General features: G+C 39.8%; 1 protein-coding gene across 6 annotated transcripts in view; it reads right to left on the bottom strand.

Annotated features, from left to right (window-relative positions):
• Nucleotides 1-1426: 1426 nt before the first annotated feature.
• LOC147366710 (uncharacterized) overlaps nt 1427-9091 on the bottom strand; it is a 1020409-nt gene continuing 1012744 nt past the window's right edge. For all 6 annotated transcript variants that reach the window (XR_015168974.1, XR_015168962.1, XR_015168973.1 and 3 more), the window contains one exon: nt 1427-1558. The gene's annotated coding sequence lies outside the window, so the exon portion shown is untranslated. The remainder of the gene's footprint in view (nt 1559-9091) is intronic.

Here is a 9091-nt window from a genome sequence, read left to right as displayed (position 1 = left end):
TTCCATAAAACTACACTGTAGTTTATTCATATTTACAATTATAATAAATCTTTTCAAACTCAGCTATAATAATCTGAGGCAAAAAAAGAATTGCAGAAGAATGGCATCCGCAGCATTGCCACAATTTTATTGCAACATGTAAAAAGCAAAGTAATTATACAGTAAAAATAAACTTAAAGAATTATGAGCCAGGTTTACAGATTAAGGCATTAATTATTTCAATATATGAGCAGTCAGTGGTGGTTTTAGTTATCTATGGCAATTCCTCAACTGCACAGTAAGAGTTGTAAGTCGTTGGTTACTAGGGATTTACTAAGGCCCAAACATTTACATTTCCAGTGCAAAGGAAGGTGGAGCTAATGATCTCATAACCAACAGCAGGACCTTAGTACCTTGTTAACAGACTGTATTTGCAATGGCCAGAAGGCTTGAGGTTATCACTTAAGAAAGTTTGTTTCGACCTCAGTTGGTTCTCCTAAGTCCTCACTAGAATGCTGTGGTTATCTTTTCCCTAGAGTTTATCCCTCTTTTTTTGCAATTTTCTTCTTAAAAGCCTGACTCCTCTACCAGACTGAGTTCAAATCTGCTGTGTTCATTTTGGTGTTACTACCATAGTGCCATGGGTATCCATGGTGGCTCAGATGGTAAGGAATCTGCCTTCAATGAGGGAGACCTGGCTTCAATCCCTGGGCTGGGAAGATCCCCTGGAGAAGGGAACAACTACCCACTCCAGTATTCTTGCCTGGAGAAATCCACAGACAGAGGAGCCTTGCAGACTACAGTCCATGGGATCACAAAGAGTCAGACACAGCAGAGAGACTTTCACTCACCATAGTGCCAGCCATTAGGAAACGTGGTCCATAAGGATGGAGCAAACATTATCTCAATGTCGCAAGCATGTATTTATTCTGGATATATAACCAAGGAGATTTTGATGTTTATGTGTGACGTTTTTAGACAACTTTGGTCAGTTTACCTAGCCTGGGACCATATCTCCTTTTTCTAGTGCTTCCTTCTGTCTTTCAGCCCCATTCCCCACCCAGGACCCCACCAAAGGAATAAACCCCTTGGTAGAAAAAAAATCAACAGGCTTCCCTGGTGGCTCAGACAGTAAAGAATCCATCTGTAATGTGGGAGACCTGGGTTTGATCCCTGGTTGGGAAGATCCCCTGGAGGAGGGCATGGCAACCCACTCCAGTATTCTTGCCTGGAGAATCCCATGGAGATAGGAGTCTAGTGGGCTACTCTCCATGGGTTTATAAAGAGTCAGACACGACTGAGTGACTAAGCACAGCACAGCACAGCACAGCAAAAAAAAAAGTCAACAGAAGAGAAATGCAGGGATTATTTTCCCAGATCTTTAAGACTGATTTTAGTCTGTATATTAGAGTTCTCCAGAAAAAACAGAACCAATTTCTCATCTATCTATCAACTGAGAGAGGTTTATTATAAAACATTGGCTCACATGATAATAGAGACTGAGAAGTCCTGTGATATGCACTGTGCAAGCTGGAGACCCAGGAGAGCTGGTGGTATAATTCCTGTCCAAGTTGAAGACCTGAAAAGGAGGAGAGATGATAGTGTAAATTTTAGTTCGAGGGCAAGAGGAGATAAAATGAGATGTCCCATCTCAGTTTGGTAGGCCAGAATGGGACACATTTTCCTTCTACTTTTTTCTACTTGGGTCCTCAATAGATTAGGGCCTGAGTAGAAAAAGTGGGCAGTAAGACTGCCCACTTACACCAGGGAGGGCAGTCTACTTTACTGTGTCCAACAATTCAAATGCTTTTATCATCCAAAAATGGCCTCACAGACACACCTATAAATAATGCTTAATCTGGGCACTCTGTGACCTAGTATGTTCACATATTAATAAACCAGCACAGTCCCACCTTGAGATCGTATGTATTCCTGCCCCTGGGTTCAATGAAGCACTTCTTCTTTTTAATGATTTGCCTGTTTGGTTTAATCAAAATGGTTTTATTACAAGTAATGAAGTATTTTATCTAATGTATCATAACATAACTTTTAGCTTGAAGTGTCAGCGATTAAGAAGCTGTATTTTTCAAACCAAATGGTTTTCCCCCATTTATCTATATTGCCAGAAGATCATATAGTAAGTGGATTTATCATGGGCATTGCTATAGCACAGTTAAATCTCAGTTAAATCTCATTCTGCTAAAAAAGAGAGGTTGGGATTGTCTGTTTAGTATCTTCCTTAATCTTTTTGTCATTTACATAAAAATCAACTTATTTGTTTACATAGCCAAATTTAACTTCAAGCCATAAGATAGGCACTCTTTAGAGTACGAACTTTAAAAAAATGATATTCCTGTTGGAAAAGACTCTGATGCTGGGAGGGATTGGGGGCAGGAGGAGAAGGGGACGACAGAGGATGATCTGGCTGGATGGCATCACCAACTCGATGGATGTGAGTTTGAGTGAACTCCGGGAGTTGGTGATGGACAAGGAGGCCTGGTGTGCTTCGATTCATGGGGTCACAAAGAGTCAGACACGACTGAGTGACTGAACTGAACTGAACAGATAGAGACAAGTTGGTATCTTAGCACTGAGCTTGTTTCATCGATTACATGATATCCCAAACCACATCTTAGGAGCTCTTTTTACTGCTGACATCTGTGATTTGGGCGAGTGGCCAGTAAGAAGCAGCAAGTGGTGATAGATGTTTTGGAAGCAAACTGAGGTTTTCACATATAGATCCCAACGCTCAGTAACTCCTACACTTGCCCTGATACTCTCACTCAGGATATTTCTTTACAAGTAAATTTCTGTTCATTCTGGTATTCATGCATGCTTTGTGCTGATCTTTGCAGTGTGGCCAGAGGAAAGATGTGTGTCCCTGCTCTCCTGTGATGATTCTGTTATAAACAGCGTGACATAATCAAAGAAAACAGTGAATTGACAACAGAGAGGAGGAATATAAGATCTGTGTTTTTTCATGATTTCACAAATTATTCATGCAAAATTTTTAAAGTTTTAGTTACCTTAGATGCATTGAGTACACTCAACTCATAAGTGAGGAAACTGAGGACCAGAGATCAACCCAAGATTAAAAGTTACTTGAAAACTACCAGTGAACAGGTTGTGGAGGTTCTGATTTCCTGTTTAGTAATCTTCCTACCTCAGTGAGGTTATTTCAGGTATAACAATTAGACAAACATCAAATTTATTTTGGAGAAGGCAATGGCACCCCACTCCAGTACTCTGGCCTGGAAAATCCCATGGATGGAGGAGCCTGGTAGGCTGCAGTCCATGGGGTCGTGAAGAGTCGGACACAACTGAGAGACTTCACTTTCACTTTTCACTTTCACGCATTGGAGAAGGAAATGGCAACCCACTCCAGTGTTCTTGCCTGGAGAATCCCAGGGACGGGGGAGCCTGGTGGGCTGCCGTCTATGGGGTCACACAGAGTTGGACACGACTGAAGTGACTTAGCAGCAGTAGCAGCAAATTTATTTATTAATGGGAAAAAAAAAATTTGTGGATGGAAAGTATTCTTCTAAAACTGTATAGGTGACCAGGTCATTTAAAATAATAGTATCTGAACCAAGACATCTAGGTGCAGGAACAACTAACACACTGCCCACACTCTGACACTAACCAACCTGACTCCACTGGCTATAAAGTGTTTACCTGCAATGCGGGAGACTCAGGTCAATCCCTGGGTCGGGAAGATCCCCTGGAGAAGGAAATGGCAACCCACTCCGGTACTACTCTTGCCTGAAAAACTCCATGGACTGTCGCCTGAGGAGCCTGGTGTAGGCGACAGTCCCTCAGGCGACAGTCCATGGAGTTGCAAAGAGTCAGACACGACTGAGAGACTTCACTTTCACTTCAAAACAATAACAACAATGCAACTAAATAATATGACTAAAACCCTCAATATTTTTTATCAATGTGAATAACCTCCCAAGTGACATAAGATTTTCTTTTCTAACATGTCTCAAATTAATTACTTTAAACATTCAAAGCATCAATCTGACTAAAAACATGGAGTATTCCAAGGTGTTTCCAAGCCCAACATACTTATAGTATTCAATTACTATCTTATTTTGTTCTATGAAGACCTACAAGACCTTGTAGAACTAACACCAAAAAAAGGTCCTTTTCATTATAGGGGACTGGAAGGCAAAAGTAGGAAGTCAAGAAATACCTTGACTAACAGGTAAATTTGACCTTAGAGTACAGAATGAAGCAGGGCAAAGGCTAGCAGAGTTTGGCCAAGAAAATGCACTGGTCATAGCAAACACCCTCTTCCAACAACACAAGAGAAGATTCTACACATGGACATCACCAGATGCTCAATACTGAAATCAGATTGGTTATATTCTTTGTAGCCAAAGATGAAGAAGCTTTATACAGTCAGCAAAAACAAAACTGGAAGCTGACTGTGGCTCAGATCAGGACCTCCTTATTGCCAAATTCAGACTTATATTGAAGAAAGTAGGGAAAACCAATATACCATTCAGGTATGACCTAAATAAAATCCCTTATGATTATACAGCAGAAGTGAGAAATAGATTCAAGGGATTAGATCTGATAGACAGAGTGCCTGAAGAACTATGAATGGAGGTTCATGACATTGTACAGGATGCAGGGATCAAGACCATCCCCAAGGAAAAGAAATGCAAAAAGGCAAAATGGTTGTCTGAGGAGACCTTACAAATAGCTGTGAAAAGAAGAGAAGCAAAAGGCAAAGGAGAAAATGAAAGATATACCCATTTCAATCAGAGTTTCAAAGAAGAGCGAGGAGAGATAAAAAAGCCTTCCTCAGTGAACAGTGCAAAGAAATAGAGGAAAACAATGAAATGGGAAAGACTAGAGATCTCTTCAAGAAAATTAGAGATACCAAGGGAACATTTCATGCAAAGATGGCCTTAATAAAGGACAGAAATGGTATGGACCTAACAGAAGCAGAAGATATTAAGAAGTGGCAAGAACGCACAGAAGAAATATACAAAAAAAGATCTTCATGACCCAGATAATCACAATGATGTGATCACTCACTTACAGCCAGACAGCCTGGAATGCAAAGTCAAGTGGGCCTTAGGAAGCATCACTATGAACAAAGCTAGTGGAGGTGATAGAATTCCAGCTGAGCTATTTCAAATCCTAAAAGATGATGCTGTGAAAGTGCTGCACTCAATATGCCAGCAAATTTGGAGAACTCAAAAGTGGCCACAGGACTGGAAGAGGTCAGTTTTCATTCCAATCCCAAAGAAAGGCAATGCCAAAGAATGCTTAAACAACTGTACAATTGCAACATCCCAAACCCTAGTAAAGTAATGCTCAACATTCTCCAAGCCAGGCTTCAACAGTGTGTCAACCATGAACTTCCAGATGTTCAAGCTGGATTTAGAAAAGGCAGAGGAACAAGAGATAAAATTGCCAACATCCGTTGGATCATCAAAAAAGTAAGAGAGTTCCAGAAAAACATCTGCTTTATTGACTATGACAAAGCCTTTGACTGTGTGGATCACAACGAACTGTGGAAAATTGTCAAAGAGATGGGAATACCAGACCACTTGACCTGCCTCTTGAGAAATCTGTATGCAGGTCAGGAAGCAACAGTTAGAACTGGACATGGAACAACGGACTGGTTCCAAATCAGGAAAAGAGTACATCAAAGCTGTAGATTGTCACCATGCTTATTTAACTTATATGCAGAGTACATCATGAGAAAATTGGGCTGGATGAAGCACAAGCTCTAATCAAGATTGCCGGGAGAAATATCAATAACTTCAGATATGCAGTGACACAACCCTTATGGCATAAAGCGAAGAGGAAATAAAAAGCTTCTTGATGAAAGTGAAAGAGGAGAGTTAAAAAGTTGGCTTAAAAATCAACATTCAGAAAAACTAAGATCATGGCATCTGATCCCATCACTTCTTGGCAAAGGGATTGGGGAAACAGGGGAAACAGAGACAGACTTTATTTTTGGGGGCTCCAGAATCACTGCAGATGGTGACTGCAGCCATGAAGTTAAAAGATGCGTGCTCCTTGGAAGAAAAGCTATGACCAACCGAGACAGCATATTAAAAAGCAGAGACATTACTTTGCCAACAAAGGTCTGTCTAGTCAAAGCTATGGCTTTCCAGTAGTCACGTATGGATGTGAGAGTTGAGCTATAAAGAAAGCTGAGCACTGAAGAACTGATGCTTTTGAACTGTGGTGTTGGACAAGACTCTTGAGAATCCCTTGGACTGCAAGGAGATGCAACCAGTCCATCCCAAAGGAAATAGGTCCTGAATATTCATTGGAAGGACTGATGCAAAAGCTGAAACTCCAATCCTTTGGCCACCTGATGCGAAGAACTGACTCACCGGAAAAGACCCCGATGCTCGGAAAAATTGAAGGCAGGAGGAGAAGAGCACAACAGAGATGAGATGGTTGGATGGCATCATGGACATGAGTTTGAGTAGGCTCCAGGAATTAGTAATGGACAGGGAAGCCTGGCGTGCTGCAGTCCATGTGGTCACAGAGAGTCAGACATGACTGAATGACTGAACTGAACTGAACTGATCTTGTTTTGGGACTATCTTTGCCTCGGGTGTCAAGAAGATTTCTATTTGTACATATGAGACATGAAGAATATGTAAAGTGTCCCTGTTGAAGGTGTTGTTGTTTGTAGTGACTTTACAAAGTATAATAAAAGAGTCTGGGTATGCATGTGGCTGAAGTTTCCTAGGCCTTCTGTTTTGGCCACTATTCTACCACTCTTTTTAATCCATATCTATGTGGTGATGGAATATCGTTATTTGCAATATAAGCACACCTAAGTCTTCTGGAACTAGACCTGTTTAGAAACAGGAAATTCATGTGTGGAGAGTTCAAGATCTGAGAGCGATGGTCCAGACCAGTTTCTAGCTCTGCCACTTGATTTAGCCAATGGACTTGGGCAGTACGACTTTAAAGCTTGACTAGACTCTATGTTAAATTCACAGTTGTGAAAATCAAATGAAATTGCCATGAAGACACTTTATAAAAATAAAAATTACTTAATAAATATAAGGTATAGGCCCCAGGAAACAACTCATATCAAGATAAGTAAATGTTTACTTACTCTCACAATTAAAAAAGATCAAGAAGATATTTAAGTTCGATTTAATAAGACAAAATGCTAAGAGGAAAAAAAAAATTGGAAAGTGCTTAATAACAGACTGTGATTAATCACCTTAACAAATGGGTTGATGTTGGCTATGCTACTGATCATCAAACCAATTTCAGTAATTCCATTATGCAATAAAGATATTCCATCCAAATTTTCTCAGCCAGTGGTTGGCTTACATTCAGATATGGACATTTCTGCTTGTGTTTTAAAATACATTGTGTCTTGTGGCAGTAAAAAGGAAACAAGACATCCTCAATTTAATTAGTACAGTGATTTTCTAATGGATCTTAGGTACAAAATTTTTATCCAAAGGAAACCTTAGTAGGAAGCCCTTTATGTACCAGTAAAGCAACTTCATTTTCACTTTTCACTTTCATGCATTGGAGGAGGAAATGGCAACCCATTCCAGTATTCTTGCCTGGAGAATCCCAGGGACAGCAGAGCCTGGTGGGCTGCCATCTATGGGGTCGCATAGAGTCGGACTCAACTGAAGCGACTTAGCAGCATGACCATTTCAGTTGTTTTCAGGGGGCTTCCCACAAACCCCACCCAAGCTTCCACCTGTCCTCTTTCTTTGCTCTAGAACACTCGGGGAATAGCCATATGATGCTCCTAGGAGCACAGTTTGAAAACAATTTTTTTTTTTAATTGTAACAAAGCACTTTGAAGAATTTGAAATACAGTTTAATCATGATGCAGTCTCACAATAATGCCAAATGTTACCTTTGGCTCCATGAGATCTTGGGTGTTTATCTGTTGATTGACTAGCTCTGTGGGTTCATGTAAGTAAACAATATAAATTATATTTTCTTTCCTCACACTTCTCATTGATTTAAAAATCCTGACCTCAGTGATATTGGATACTCTTTAATAGTACTGGCTACTCCCTATAGTACATATAGGAACTAACCAGATATTGTGCTTATTAGTTTTTTGGTATAGCTTCCAGTTACAATCAGTTTTCATTCACTTTGATAATTTCTTTAATGAAAATGCTGTACATTTTATAAAGAAGATATATTCTACCCATTCATACAAACAAAACACTCTTGATTTGAAATATACTCTGGATGGAATTGTAGAGCAAAAATTTATATTTGAGCATATGTTTCAGAAACATTTTGACATTACAGCTATTTAAACCTGGGAAACATTCCTAGCACTCTGGTTTGATCCAAAAAAATTGAAATCATGAGAATAAAGGGTGAACTCCTGTTTCCATAGACTTTCATGCTCAACAGGACAAAAAAGAGTGAGAACTTTAAGTGAATTAAAACCACTTCATTCGAGAATTATAAAGGTGCCCATAAAACTTTTCTTTGTCAGTTGATTCTGAATAGAGCCTGCTCTTGGCAGAATATGAAGGGAACCCTCTTTCCTCAGATGGTAAGACTTCTTCTGAATCCAGGTTTTTTAGGAAGCCTTTGTGATCCCTATTCCCAGAATTCAGCAAACAGAGAAAGAGAGAAAACCAGCAAGTGTTGTCATATAAGTTTCCTTATTTTTCCATATCCATCTTAGCTTATTGGAACCTCTTAATTGATGAATGAGGACTTTATCAAGCCTGGCAGGAGTCATTATGTCTCTGATTTTCCTTGAAATGTATCTGTCGTGCAGCTCAAAATTGAATAGCCAGTTTGGGGCTTAACCAGAGACATGGCACTGACTTAAGACACTCTGAAGGGAATGAATGATTAATGCAGTTTATAGACAGGCTAGCGCTTCTTCTGTCTCATGTGCTTTTTGTATGTAATCTCCAGTGGTTCAAGTTCAGATGGATCTAATGAAAAAGGACTAGATGTTTTCCACCTTCCCTTCAGAGCATGCTGTACGATTTATCCACTGACAAAATGTGCTAATGAAATGTCACCTTGGACAGCTTGCTAAAGGATTGATGGGCTGAAAGTTTTGCACTTTATTTAACTTTTGCAGGAAAAATGAATAAGTCCTCCAAACTCT

This window comes from Bos grunniens, chromosome 8 (genome assembly GCF_055505025.1).
Source record: "Bos grunniens cultivar Pamir isolate PY7600 chromosome 8, Bosgru_T2T1.0, whole genome shotgun sequence".
Taxonomy (NCBI): domain Eukaryota; kingdom Metazoa; phylum Chordata; class Mammalia; order Artiodactyla; family Bovidae; genus Bos; species Bos grunniens.
Note: the sequence above shows the minus strand (reverse complement) of the source record. Positions and strands in the feature narration are given on the sequence as shown.